Genomic DNA, 13,790 nt, shown 5'->3' with positions numbered 1-13,790 from the left:
ATCTCGCAATGAAGGGGGGGGGGGGGGCTGGCATGAAATATGTGTGTGCTTTATACGCGGCAATGGTATATTATTTCGCCGCCACTGATGTAGCAGGCCATCTCGCCAACCAGGATGGCCCTATCTTGGAGCTGGAAGGACTGAGCCCTTTCAGCGCTGATACTTCTTGAGCACAAGCGCAATGTTTACGTGAACCGGAAGCATCCCAAGCTCCACAAGCGCCTATGAGGCAGCAATGCACGACCAGCCCCACACGTCCACTACCTCCACTTGTTCGGAAACGTAGAAGAATGGCAAGAACTTCAAAGCTCGAAAAAAAATTCCTAGACCGCTGAATGCTCTTGCACCACGAAGCGCTAACTGGTGAATGGAGCACCTGCTGCGTATGCGAGTTATGAGTGCTCATAGAAAAGAATTGAAGGTCATCAACGCGCGAAAACTTAAGTACATTGAAGCGAACGTAGTCCATCTGATTTTGAAAATATTCTGCTGCTGAAAAAGCAGTTGAAATAGCAATGATTTTTCATCAGAAGCAATGTTGTTTACGTGTTCTTAGAGAAAATTGTAACGAATAACACGCATGCGTTCTTTGAACCCATCTTCAGAGTGCGATTCCTCTAGCTCATCAGGTGGCAATTATGGACCTGTCTGTGCGGCAGTAGGAGGAGATGCAGCAGGAGTTGGGTGGCTGCATTCAGGTGGCACTACGAATGCGTGCCACCTGAATAACCCTTGTTTCATTGTTCATAACTTTGGTGCAGTGCCTTTCGGCGCCCGTTCTTGCGTTGAGCATCGGCGTTGGCGAGCAAACGAGCACAGCGACGGATAAAAGAGCGAATGCGAAGGGCAGCAGGACGTGAAAGACGGCAATAGCGGAGCGAGTGCTAGAAGGAAAGTACAACGAAACAATGAGGTAGAAAGCGGAGGAGGATGGTATGGTGAAAGCGCGAGAAACAAAGCGTAGTGCCGCGCAAGACGGGCCTGATAGCGACGACCACTACGACATGGCTCTAAAATAGCGCGCTACGTCTGTTTACCGATCGCATGGGGAGACCGCGTACATCGATACCATATATAGAAACAATGCCCTGCTTGAGCGGAGGTCTGTATGCGGCGGCTGCTGTGAACTGCGCCAAAGCGTTACTCACGTGCTACCTCTCGCAATCTCCCGATTAGCGAGGTAGGTCCGCTACACTTCGCTCCATTTCTAATTTCTCGCGCGAGACAGATTGCCTACGCCAGCTAATATACTGCGAAGTAAAAACACGCATATATTTCGCATTAGAGGATACCGTAATCGTCGGTGTATTTTCTGCCCCCGAAACATGGTACAACCTGGACCGAACCAGAAGGCAGTTCAATGACTCGCAGCGGCTTCGCCGCATTCTGCTACGAGGAAATGACAGGGCAATGATCGCCGGCTGCAACTGTAATCCCAAAGGCGGCGTTGCAGTTTAACACAGCGTCCTAAACCATTACCTGCCACGAGTTGAGAATGGGGCAAACCTATAGCTCCCACTCGTCAAGCAAGGAATAAAATCATTAATTCTTGTGGCGGAAAGGAAGCTACAGCGCACACAACTGCACCAGCTCGTGCTATGTGGGACGTCACCTATACGTGCCAGTCATGTCAGAGAACTGTGATGCAATTGAACGCCTTCAAATAGGAGTGCTTGGGTCCTCCGGAACCCTTAGATATACTGGTTACTCCATGGTAAAGGTCTCGTAGCGCACAACTCGCACAAGAACAGGGACAGAGTTATTCCTTCGTTATACAAGTCATCTGGTTCTAGAGACGTTCGTTATAGAGGTGCTAGAGTGCAGTTGGCGTAGGGAAGAGAGATGCATGCCCACGGTTTGAACCTCGCGTTCGTATGCCTGCGGCATCATCGGTTCGATACAAACAACTAGGCGAAGGTACGGGACATGAATTATAGCGTTATTGTAGCCAAATAATAGACGCACAATCCTACGTGTTATCGCTCATACCCATGCATCCACTCTGCTAAAGTTTGTAGTCTTCTGAGAAATACTTCGTTATGGTGCGATTATCGAGAAAATCAGAACAGTCTTTTTGAGTAGCCTCGGTAGCAGCGAAAGGTTCTTTATATCTCTTACGCAAAGCCTGTAAAGATTACAAATGCGATGCTGAAAGTCATAGTTATCGAAAACACGCTTTTTCAGAGCTGAAAAAGATCACCGTAGACGCCGACATTAATTTGTAAGAAAAATCGCTTTACGTGAATGTAACCGGGTAGGTGTGATGTTATACTTGCAGTGGCCCAAGTTGATGTCAAATAAAGTTTCCTGAAGAGCGACAGATTCCCTGTTTGTCCCTGGGGCACAGAACAATTGGCCTCATGACTACATAACCAGTGAAATGTAAGTTATACATTTTTGACAAATCGAAGGCGAATTCTATTGTGCCCTTTTCCTATTTACGTGATTGGGTACGTGACAATGTTATTGTGCAAAGCAAAATAACAGGTGCAATATAAATTTTGGTGCTCCATACCTGAGCTTGCCGCGTTTAGCTTTGTCGGCGGGGTGCATTTGCATCGCACATATCAATAATGGGTTATATATCACGTGATACCAGGAATCTGTACTGTCTAGTACAAGTGGGGACCTTTTTTAGAAGCGGACACACGAAAATGCGTTTTCCGTAACGTCAGGCCTTAAAACCCGCAGTGCGAAATCACTGAAAGCACCGTGAGAGCAAGAGACTGGTGGCGACCATTCCTTCACAGTGGAGTTCCTTTAAATCAAGGACAGGCAGTCCAGAGGGCCCACGATATGGCGCTAACGTTAAACGTTATGTCCCGTCATGGTGGCCGCCTGCGGGAACCTTAGGGTTGATCTTCAGGAAGTGAATAAATTTCATCATATCATACCACAGAGTGACCGCTGTCGTCCCGTCGTCTGCTTCACATACCTGTGCTCCGACTTCTGCCATTCGCCAGCGCGTCGCTAGGGACGAGGCGCACGTGATGGCGGCGCACGGACACGTTGAGACGAGAAGTGACGCATCCGCCGGGCCGGCACCGGTCAGACCTCCTCGCTTCACATTTGGGGAGCTCCTCTCCCCGGCTGCCGCGCTTTGACAAGCGTGGGCACCAACATGTACACACACACACACACACACACACACACACACACACACACACACACACACCCACCCACCCCACACACACACACACACACACACACACACACACACACACACACACACACACACACACACACACACACACACACACACACACACACACACACACACACACACGAAGACAAGTGGCATTGAAACATGCCTGGACGCGCTTGGGAGGAAGCGTTGCGGCAGCGCTGAACGGGTCAAAATGTCCGCCGCTTTGAACGAAGCCCCGGCGTCCGTTGCATCCGCGCCGGTTATACCGCGCGTCGGAGGCGAAACGTAACAGCATCTAGCAGCAGAAACAACCCTTCGAAAATTCAAATATGTTTAATAACTTCGATTGCTGCGGTAACCAGCAAACAAGAAATCATGGTACTCTAGTGCCCGCAATAACGACTAAGCCTTGCTCACGCTTGCGAGACTTACAGGATACCTGAACCAGCCGCCGGCATTGGAGAAAAGAAACACGCCGGGGATGGCATAAGCTGTGCTGAGCATCTTAGCCGGATTTTGTACCCGTGCGCAACGCGTGGGGGTCCCTAACGGAGCATTAAGTCACCCTTTTCTCGAAGGAGCGTGTGACCTCTCGGGCAGGGAACAGTCAGATTCGTGGTCAGTGGAGCAAACCTTTACAGCCAGTTCTACCGGGAAAATTGTGAATAGCGAAGTAAAATGAAATCTGACCATGACGTCGTCATGAATAGGAACAACGCCTCGTACATTTTCAATTATATCACCAGAGTTGCGCACGTGGACGCCGCTTTTTCTAACGACTGCTGAAATAATCTGGTGTACCAAACCGGAAATCTTTTACAGAAAAGAGCGAGCGGAGTCGACAATGGGTCGCATAGTAACACCTGGCTTGTGTATCTTTGGTAGGCCATAAAGTGCAGGAGCTGATTCGTTGTGCCAAAGCCGTCAGTAATAAAGTGTTTGGGCTGGAATGGGACCTAACGGAATGCGTTAGCTCAAGGTTGCAGTTTTCCTGTGGTATCAAGCGTCAGACCAGCATAGGTGGTGGCGTCACTAACCAGTTTCAGCGTCGTCTTGGTGGAGTTGCCGTAATCAAGCAAAACGGTTGCGCTTCCTTTATCAGCCGGAAGAATGACGATGTCTGGATTGCTTCGAAGCTGGTCGATAGCCTTAGGTTAATCTAGCTACTGCGTGGAGTTTGAAGAAGCGTTTCGAAGCCTACAAAGTACATTAAAAACACACGAGCCTGTTGAAAAAACGTTCAAGAAAAGTCATCGGGCATCGCTTGTAGGTAGGTGGTCTGAAACTTTTGGTGTTTGCACCAGAAAAAGCCAAATTCAATATATGGCAAGCATGGCGGCCATGCGTCAAGATTACAGGGAGTCCCTCAAGGTAGACGAGAGGAACGATGAGAATGGCGAACAAATTGAGTCAATTGGCAAACACTGTGATTTCCATGCTGGGCTAAAAAAATAGAGGATGTCCAGGATGAGCTTGTGAAGCAGATCGAAGTGCTGAAAAATGAGCTCAGTATGTGGTGTGATGCACGGAAGGCAATAGAAGAAAGACTCTATGCAGCCGACGAAAAAGTGAACAGGGCTGTCATTACGAACGAAAATGGATGTGATGGTGGTACACCGGTTGTGCTGACAAAGTGCGTGGAATGCGAGGAACATGCGCCGTGGGCAACTGGACGGATGGTTACCTATTTCGAAGGTACCACAAAAGGAAAGCGGGAACGCAAGGGTTAATGCCCCATGTCAAATACGAATCACGCGGAAACGCTTGACAAAGGGAAACAAGAGGCCTCGTGAATAGGTAAGATTGAAACTGTAATAGTTGCCGGTGGCTCAATTCTATCTACGTGATCAGAGGTAGTTGTGGAGTGTGTAAAATGTGAGAAATAACTGGCAGTAGGAGCCTTTCTAGGGCATACATTGGTTTATGTGATAGAGCTAGCTAGAGAAAATGTTGCCGGAATGCGTAGAGACAAAGCCTTGTAGTAGTAGCGGGCGGCCTCAATGACGTACGAAACCGGAAAGCGGCGGGGCTAGAACAGCGTTTGGCGAAAGGCGTAGACGACCTGAGCGTGATGTACATTCTGCCGCAGATTGTGGTGGGCCAAGTGCCGCTGTTCCGTGTACTTGACACTAACGTACAAAGAGCAGGTGGGCCACTAATCAAGAGACTAGGAAAGTGAGGTAAGTGAAAGGTTTCTAGGTTGTAGTAGTCAACAGGGAAGTGAAAAGGTATGCCGGCTTCCAAAGAGGCAGAATGCACATTACTCACCGGCTTTGACAAGAAGTGTGCAGGCGACTGGTCTGGTCGTGCATTTGCTTTCTTCCTTATTTTTTGTGAGGGGGGGGGGGGGGGGCACACGGGTGCCCTGGATGCCAGTGTAAGTAGTAAAAAAGAAGGCGCCCTAAGGGCACTTCAGGCTGGTGTCACTGGCAACAACAGAAAAACGAGGAAAAAAGGAACAAAAGAGCTCGACTTGCAACAAGTTAATCAGCCATACAAGGCAGCTGAACAAAAATGGTTAGGTTAGGCAATGCGGGCCAAAGTAAGCTTTAGCGGTGCACAAATATACATGTGTTTGCGCAAACTTTCCTCTCACACACCAAGTGCCGCAAAAAGTATTGTGCTGGAGGGCCCCGATGGTTTTCCTTCATACGCAACAAACAAAGAATAAGACCGCGAAAGGTGCTTGGAGACGGCCATAGCACATATGGTTCACGCCTTTTATCTTTGCCGCACCACTCTGTAATAGATTGCTTTGCTTTTGTAAGCAGTGCATTGTTTCACAGATTTATATACATATCTTCACGGGAAAAAAAAGAGCATATCTACCATGGACGACCCACGTTCGCATCTGTAATGGACTGCTTTGCTTTTCTGAGGAATACATTGTTTTCTAAATTTCTATACATATCTTCACGAGCAAGCAAGGGAAAATGGAGCGGAATGGAGCCGGAGTCATAATGAAAACTGCACTCTTCCTACGCGAAAACACCTGCGATGGTGCGCTGGCCTCCTTACATATTTTCTCTTTACTTTTAAAAGGGTACTTTGTATATGTGAACGGCAGTCGAATAAAACAAAGCTAAGATATCCGCAGGTCATGTCTTTACTTCGAACTGTTCTTTTTTTTTTTTTTGCTAATCAAATTTCCACTCATTTTCTTTTTTTGGAAAATGTAGTTCCTCATCAACATCGTAGCTACATAAAGCACGCATGTACGGCGTCCTTATGGTTTTAACGCTAAACCCATTAAACGAGATGCTTTCTTGAAACGCGTGCCCAAAGCAAGAACGCTGCCATGTTTCTACGACTCAGCATTGTAATGCTAAATATAATGCAAATATTAATCAATAACAAACATTTACAAGTAGCACTTACGTTTAAAAACGTGTAAAAAATGACCTCCATATGTTGGAATGATCGGAGGGCCATTTATGAAATGTACAAGTCATATTTAAACATGATTCATTGAATCAATAATTGATTGAAACTCTTATTTGAAATGATGGCCAGCGGCCGAAGATATGGGTAAACGATAAGGTAAAAGGAAAGACGTCCGCCTGTTTAGCCAATGAGAGCACAGCATTAATTCTTCTGGTGGCGTCTCCTTGAGTTGCGTCACAGTCGTCGTACGGCGCAACACTTAGATGTCGGGTTTGCTTGTAGCTGACTCGGGCTGTAGCAGCACAGCACCAGATCAGATGCTTCATGTTGACGTTGATTACAAGGCTGTGGGGCTATCCCACTTTTGTTCCTCCCGACTTGCTCGGAACATCCGGTGGAATGGAAGCTTTATTTCTTGCATTGAGAAAGAGATCCTGGGCTCTTCTGGCAAGGCGAGTGCGAATGCGAGGAAGGATGCTGGGAGAGGACTCTGGTACTAGAGGCTTGCTCTCGTCGTTCAGTGAGGCAATCGGTGGTCTGGCACAATGTCGGATAACGGGAAGCTATGGGTGTGTTGCAGCGATGGTGGGCTCACTTCAAGCCTCCGATGGCAGTCCTACCTAATTTTCTCGCATGCAACCTCATGGGCAGCCTAGTTCCCAGCTTTCATCTCGCTGATGTCTGGTGTCCACTGTGCGAGAAAGCATAGGCGTTTCTTATCCCGGTGGTGGCAGCAAGCTTGTTTTACGCGGTGCGCTCTGGTAGCCATGTGGGATAGGTACAGTTCAGTTGCCTCTTGACTTTCAGTGTAGATGTGAGCCATGGCTTCTGTACGCACTTCACAGATTTGAATTGCTTCTTCGATGGCTTGTAGTGTTCCTTCCGCCTGTGTTGTTCGCGGGTGTTGGTTCTGTAACCTTTCGTACATCCGAGGGCCGAAGGAGGTGATCCAAACCTGTCAAGTGCAGGTTCGCGCCGTGCAATCTAGGTAAAAGTCGCTGGCCATTGCATGTACTCTTCAGCCTCGATTCATTTACAATGCGTCTAATGACACGTTTGCAGACGCCTGAACGATTTGGCGTCACCATACTGACGGAGGCTCGGTATATCCTTTGAATCACATCTCATCGTATGCGCATGTGCGTCTGCGCACAGTAGAAACATGGAAGCGCGCTTTTAGTTGTCGATACCAATTCATGCGTGCCATGAGGAGCTTTTCCTCTGGAGTTGACTGTAATAAATCTGTGGCCAAATGTTTCAGAATTCCCAGTGAGATAACCACCGCAGTACCTGTCCAGCTAGGAAGTTTCACTACTGAGCTTTTTAGTTGTGTCCACGCGATGTCCGTTAAATCTGACGTTCGTTGACTGTCATATTTCACCGATATGTTTGTTTTTCGTACGGAATGAACACTGAAGCATATAAATCACATGGGAACAAGTACAAGCTAGTTTTCACTTCGTGTGTCTAGCTATTTGCGGTGCTTTTAATTTTAATGTCACTTTGAAGGTGCCTTCAGGTTTTTCGCCAGGGGCCACAACACGCTTCTATTACGGGGGAATCATGTTGAAAGACTTTTTCGTGCACTAGCATGTCTTTAAAGTTTCTGATGGGGCGCTGGGGACGCTTTTATTAGACGTTCCTTAGTTGATAATATCGAACGGTACCTTCGTAAGATGATGAGCAAAACGAGAGCAAGGTCAAAGCCGGAGCCAATGTTTTGACAAGTGGACTTCTTCAAGGCTTCGTAGGATGTTGTTTATGTTTGGAAGTGCATTAGAATATCTTGTTATAAAAGCTGGTGTTCTGCCAAATTCTGGTGTAGACTGTTTGGTATATAATTTCGACTGCCTCGTCAATGTTGACACGACGTCATAAGTTCTGTCGAGTAGAGCTTGTGGATAGTTTCTGACGGCTAGCGTAGCTTTAACGTCATTCAGGTGGTGGATATAATGGTTGTATTCAAGTCAGATTCTTCTTATTTGTTTTCCTTCTCGGACAAAAATTGCTTACTTTCAGTCTCGCGAGGGAAGACTTTTGTAGTCTAAGCATGGCTGGCTATCCGTAGGCTTCGGATAAAATGTTGCCTGTGTTCTGACGGCGCATCTCTAAGGCCAAATGACAACAGACAGAGAGTCTCAACACCCTAGGTTCGCCGCGAGGATATCATAACATGAATGATTTCTCATCGGTGTTCAATTGCACCTTGATACTTCCGCATTCACAACTCATAATTGCTTGGGTGTCCTTAGATTTTTTTAAATATTCCTTGACTGAGGGTACGACTTCCTCTTGAATTGATACCATGAAATTACTTACATCATCAACAACAATGAAAATTCTCGATTTCTCTGTGCTAACTCTAAGGCCTAGATGACCTCTTGCATTGCAACCTATGTTCGTTAATCTGTAAATTTCTTGCATTGTTCGCAAGTGGCATCATGTCGTCCGCAAACACCAACGCAGGGACATTCTGTTGCACTTTTTGCCCACTACGGATGCAAGCTAAATCGACACTTAAGTCAATGTTTTCCAGTAGTCTTTCTATGCCCTGAACGTAATGCGTCAATAACAATGGAGACATTAGTCGTACTTCATTCAGCCCTCTGTAAATTTCGACTGATTCTTTCCATTTCTGGCTTTTCTATACAATTTCTACAATGCTTTTCATTATATCTACCTCAACAGCTCTGCGAAGTTGTCTTCAATGGCCTCGTGATGAGGCTATCCCATAGCAATTCCCTGTGTATGTTGTCGTAAGCGCCCTGCATATGTCGAAGTGCTATTCATAAGGGTCTATTTAGAGCTATTTGTATCTATATACATTGGTTTCAATATTATAATGCACATTTCTTTGTTTCTTCAACTTACGGCATTAAAATAATAGGTTTATTTACAACACCCCTCCCCCTACAGAATGCTATATAGTCGCTGTTTTCTAGTTCAGTTTACCGATGCGCTTCAACGAAATCGTTTGATGAAGAAGCAGGCAACGGAAAATAAGATGGTGCTGTTCACTTCAGAGTAAAGCTGTTGCCGCACTAAAAGAGTTCGCAGCCGAAGGAATCTGGGGGGAAACATTATAATATCGGTCAAACGTGACGGTGTATGAATGTCCGCATGCGTGAACACTCAAAGTTCAAAAACAAGCTAGAGAAGTCAACTATCATGGCATTGCAATGAATGCAGCTGCAAGCCGTCTTTTAATGATGCCACCTATTTGTCAAACTACCGAGGTGACCGCCCACGTATTCCTCCCGAAGCTTTCCACATTCGTAATAGCGGCAAAGCATGTGTAAGCCTACCCTCCATTTCTCTCCTTCTGAAGGAGGTCGCCTTCCTATTGCATTGATTGCAATTAAATGCCGCTGCGCATACCGAATTATGCTCATTCTGTGCTTTGAGATAGCGGTAGAGTATATATCCGCTGGCATAAATAATAAAGACACTCTGTTGTTAATCAGCGCTATGGTCTGTGTCCCTGTTTTTGTCCTGTTGCTTAGCGCTGTTTTTACTGCTCGGAATCAGGGAACACTCCTGTCTTCTAATCTCCATGAAAACAAGTGGCGTGACGCTCTTCGTTTTTCACACTGCAGATAATGAAAAGGAAGTGTTAAATACAACATACATACCGCAAAATAATAATATTTTAATGTGATTACGGTAGGACACAAGTAGAAGGAACGTCGAATTTGTTGAGAAGGCAGGACTGCATTCGGCTTCACAGCCAATGCCATCATCTCCAACGATAAGGACTCAGCGCGATTACAGATTTCGTTCCAATAGTTTTGTAAGGGGTGTGAGGTAAAGGTAGTGGTGTAAGAGCGCCCCAGCTCTGCCTTCATTAGAACGGCAGCAACGTTAATATTTAATTGAATGGAACGAAAAGAACACTGCAAGAAAATATTTATGGTAAACAGCGACGGCGTCAATATCTAACAATAGAAGACCACATCGCTCAACCAGGACATCGCATGCTTCGATAAAATTCATCTGATTGCACGAATGGTGGCCACTATTGGGCGCCCGTGATAGGTAGTCTCCTTTCGTCCATGTTTATTGCGCTAGCCTCAATTCAAGATTGAATTGATAGGTCACTAACAGCAGATGATAAAAAAAAATTGAATACAGGATAAATGCACTTACATTACACATGGCCGCCCGTCGTCCTCCTTGCCCGATAGCTACTATACGTCCTCGTCTCTATCATTTAACTAAGGCGGTAATGTTTTGCTATAGTGAAGGGGTGCCCGTTTGAAGTAAGCGCTAAAACAACCCCAAGATGGAGAATACAGTACGCAGAACCACCTCACGTGCCTTCTTCTCTCTGCCGCCATCGTTTCTACTGCTGCGGTAGGCCGGATCACCATACATGACGAAGTGATGGGGCCCCACCAGCTTCTCCAGTTTGGCATAGAGGCCGCTGCATTGGAGTATTCCTGCAATAAAAAAATGAGTTTAATTGACTCACATAACGATGAAATTAACATCCGTTACATTAAAATTAGCACACCAGCTGAACATTTACTTCGCATGCATTATACATTTTCTGCAGACTCAAGAAAGCCATCCAAAAAGTATGTTGAAATGTACATGGAAGACCGTTTCAGACACATCGAAGTGTAAATGAGGACAAAAGGGCTAAGGTCGGCACTATAGCTTCTTCTGTTCGTCCTTTGCTTTCTTAGCAGTCATGTAGTTCGTAAATTTATAATGTGATGGAAGTAAGCACTGTCCATGTTCGTCCACAGTGCAATATGTTCAAGTTTATGCATCTTTATCACATCTGTATGGAAGTGAAATGTTTTTTTTTTTTTTCACATAGGTCACCAGACAACCTACCTGCATCATGCCGCTTTCCAGGATATGGACCATCAAGCTGGCATACAATGTCATTTGGGCACATCACCGACTGGTACTTCACTACATGCATCCGCTTGTGGCCGGAGAAGTAGTCACGCTGGTTTCTTTTGGGCAAGCATACAGGCCGTGCCGTACCATCGATGAATGCCGAGCAGTTGGTCAGTGCTGCGCCACGGTTGTGGATGGCCTGCGAGATGACAAAATGATACGAGCTCAAAACACAGCTTTTGGTTAAAATGGAAAATAGGACTATTAGTTTCCCTTAAGTAGCTCCCTTACATAAAGCCATGTGTGCTAAATGACATCGCCCAACACACTTATATGTCCGTAATCTGTAGTACGAGTATGTAGCTTGAAATACACACCAACATGCAATGTTTACATATGTTTGATATGCCTACTTTATGTGAAACTTGCCGAGGTAAAATGCTCAGCCTAAATACAGAAGAGCAAGGTTTCGGTGTGAAGATCAAGTTTTGAAGGGGAGGCTACTTCTGCATAAAAGGTGACTGCACTGTAGATGCCTCATATCAATTTCCGTACTTCGAACACTGTCGCTTGGCGAGGTTATTGTTTTCTATACATTTTATCTTGACACATGTCGACGGCAGTTTGCGGTTCATTGGTTCTACATTTCGAACTTTTCAGTTTCTATTTACCACAGACACTTTAGTCCTCACATAAAAAAATAAAAAGAAAGACGAGGTGGGATACCCTACAGTGAGGAGAAATATAGCCATTGAGGAGAGAGGCAGCAAAAACAGCTATTCGCGGTTACGTGCAGCACTGCCGCTAAAGTAAAAGAACAAAGTTAACTTACACTTGCAAAGTCTTCAAGGTGGGCAGGGGACAGCCAGTCGCGGTTGTTGAAGTCATTAAGCAAGTGGTCTAACTCGCTTGCGATGTGGCAAATCACCTGTGATGCCACCCTCGACATCACCGATTAGTGCCTGCGAAATATGCCTTCCAGATCGCACCACCTGTTCGGGTAAGCAAGGCTTCGTACCGTGATGCATAACCCCTCCCGACCAGGCACGGTCACGTCTTCCGTACTCTTTACAGTCTCCGGTACCACAAGTGCACTAAACAAGTCAGTGAAGTCCTTTTTTTTTCAAACCTAATCTGCTGCTTGAAGAGTAAGGGCTCTGTACTCTCGATATCGAGCAGTCCACAATGCGACCCGTAGCGCAACAGCTCCGATTCTCTCGTGCGCCTGCAGTAGTATTCCGCATCGTCCAGCGAACCTTTCAAAATCTCCCGCTCCGCTCTTGTCATCAGGAGGTCGTCAATCTCAACCCACGACAACTCTGACAGCAGATAACGGTGGCATAAAGCCTTTCTAGGCATTGTGAAGCTCCGATCGGCACAGGAACAGACTTCTACGTGTTTTGCGCCCCAATCCAACTCGACTGGCTTGGCTTTGATTTGTCTTGAATGTCAATGGCTACAGCAGTGTTTATACGTGCCGATAGATGGCGACACATAGTCGCTTTTTGCGTGCGTCGCGTACATGTAGCTAAAAGCCTTTCAGGCGCAGTGCGCGTATGGTACGTAGAGCTTTCACGGTTGCGTCCGTGAAGTCTCGGCATACTTGAAACTAAAACTGTCGACTAAATAGACAGCACGAGTGCGAAAACAAACGCCAGAAACTATTGCCGAGCGTCTACGGAGCTCTATAGCTACGGAGCTTAATACCTGCCGTGCAAGACGTGTGCGTCTAAGTGTCGTGCAAAAAGCTCTCACGTGACCTGATGCTAGGTACTTAGGGACATGATCGTTTAGGGATTTTTGAGGAGGCACGATAATGGCGCCAATTGACGCCGTGGCGCCATGTGGCGCGTTGAATCGTTGAATCTCCGGCCCACGCCGACCGCTGGTCGTATGTCTCCACAGTAGGTTCAGTATTTGTTGCCGAAAAGTAATGCTGTAGTAGTGGTGTCGCATGTCGGATTTTGGCCTTGGTGAAGTCTGGTGGTGTGAAACCCGTATTTCTGAAAAATTCAGTGGTGCTGACGATTGAAATATTCAAGTGGCGTAGTGCCTCGGCAATGTGATTTGCGAACCAGCGCTCTGCAGCAGCGTCGCCATGTTCGCCGTTTTAGGCAGCGTCATCACATCGGACATGCACCTTTACTTCACGGCCGTCTTAGGCGGAGGTATTGTACGTGTTCTTCGCCACGACTTCCCTTACGTAAGTAATGCTTAAGGTGGTGTTGCCTCACAACTGTTCACGCGTCCTTGAAATGGGGCAGCGCATGTTTTCAATCGTGTTCAGCGCTAGTGCGCCACTCGTGACTTCGTATAATTTACTTTTATTATGGGCTTTACGACAATTATCGCTTAGTCCTGTGAACTTAACGGAGCTTTAAGACATCAAATGGTCTGCCAGAATTCC

At 46.4% G+C, this 13,790-nt stretch overlaps 1 pseudogene; it reads right to left on the bottom strand.

Moving 5' to 3' along the window:
- Window positions 1-11,186: 11,186 nt before the first annotated feature.
- On the bottom strand, window positions 11,187-12,670 carry LOC126518114 (uncharacterized; annotated as a pseudogene).
- Between the last annotated feature and the right edge of the window lie 1,120 nt (window positions 12,671-13,790).

This window comes from Dermacentor andersoni, unplaced genomic scaffold (genome assembly GCF_023375885.2).
Source record: "Dermacentor andersoni unplaced genomic scaffold, qqDerAnde1_hic_scaffold ctg00000033.1, whole genome shotgun sequence".
In the NCBI taxonomy this organism is placed as follows: domain Eukaryota; kingdom Metazoa; phylum Arthropoda; class Arachnida; order Ixodida; family Ixodidae; genus Dermacentor; species Dermacentor andersoni.
The sequence above is the reverse complement of the archived record's forward strand: the minus strand, read 5'-3'. Positions and strand labels throughout refer to the sequence as shown.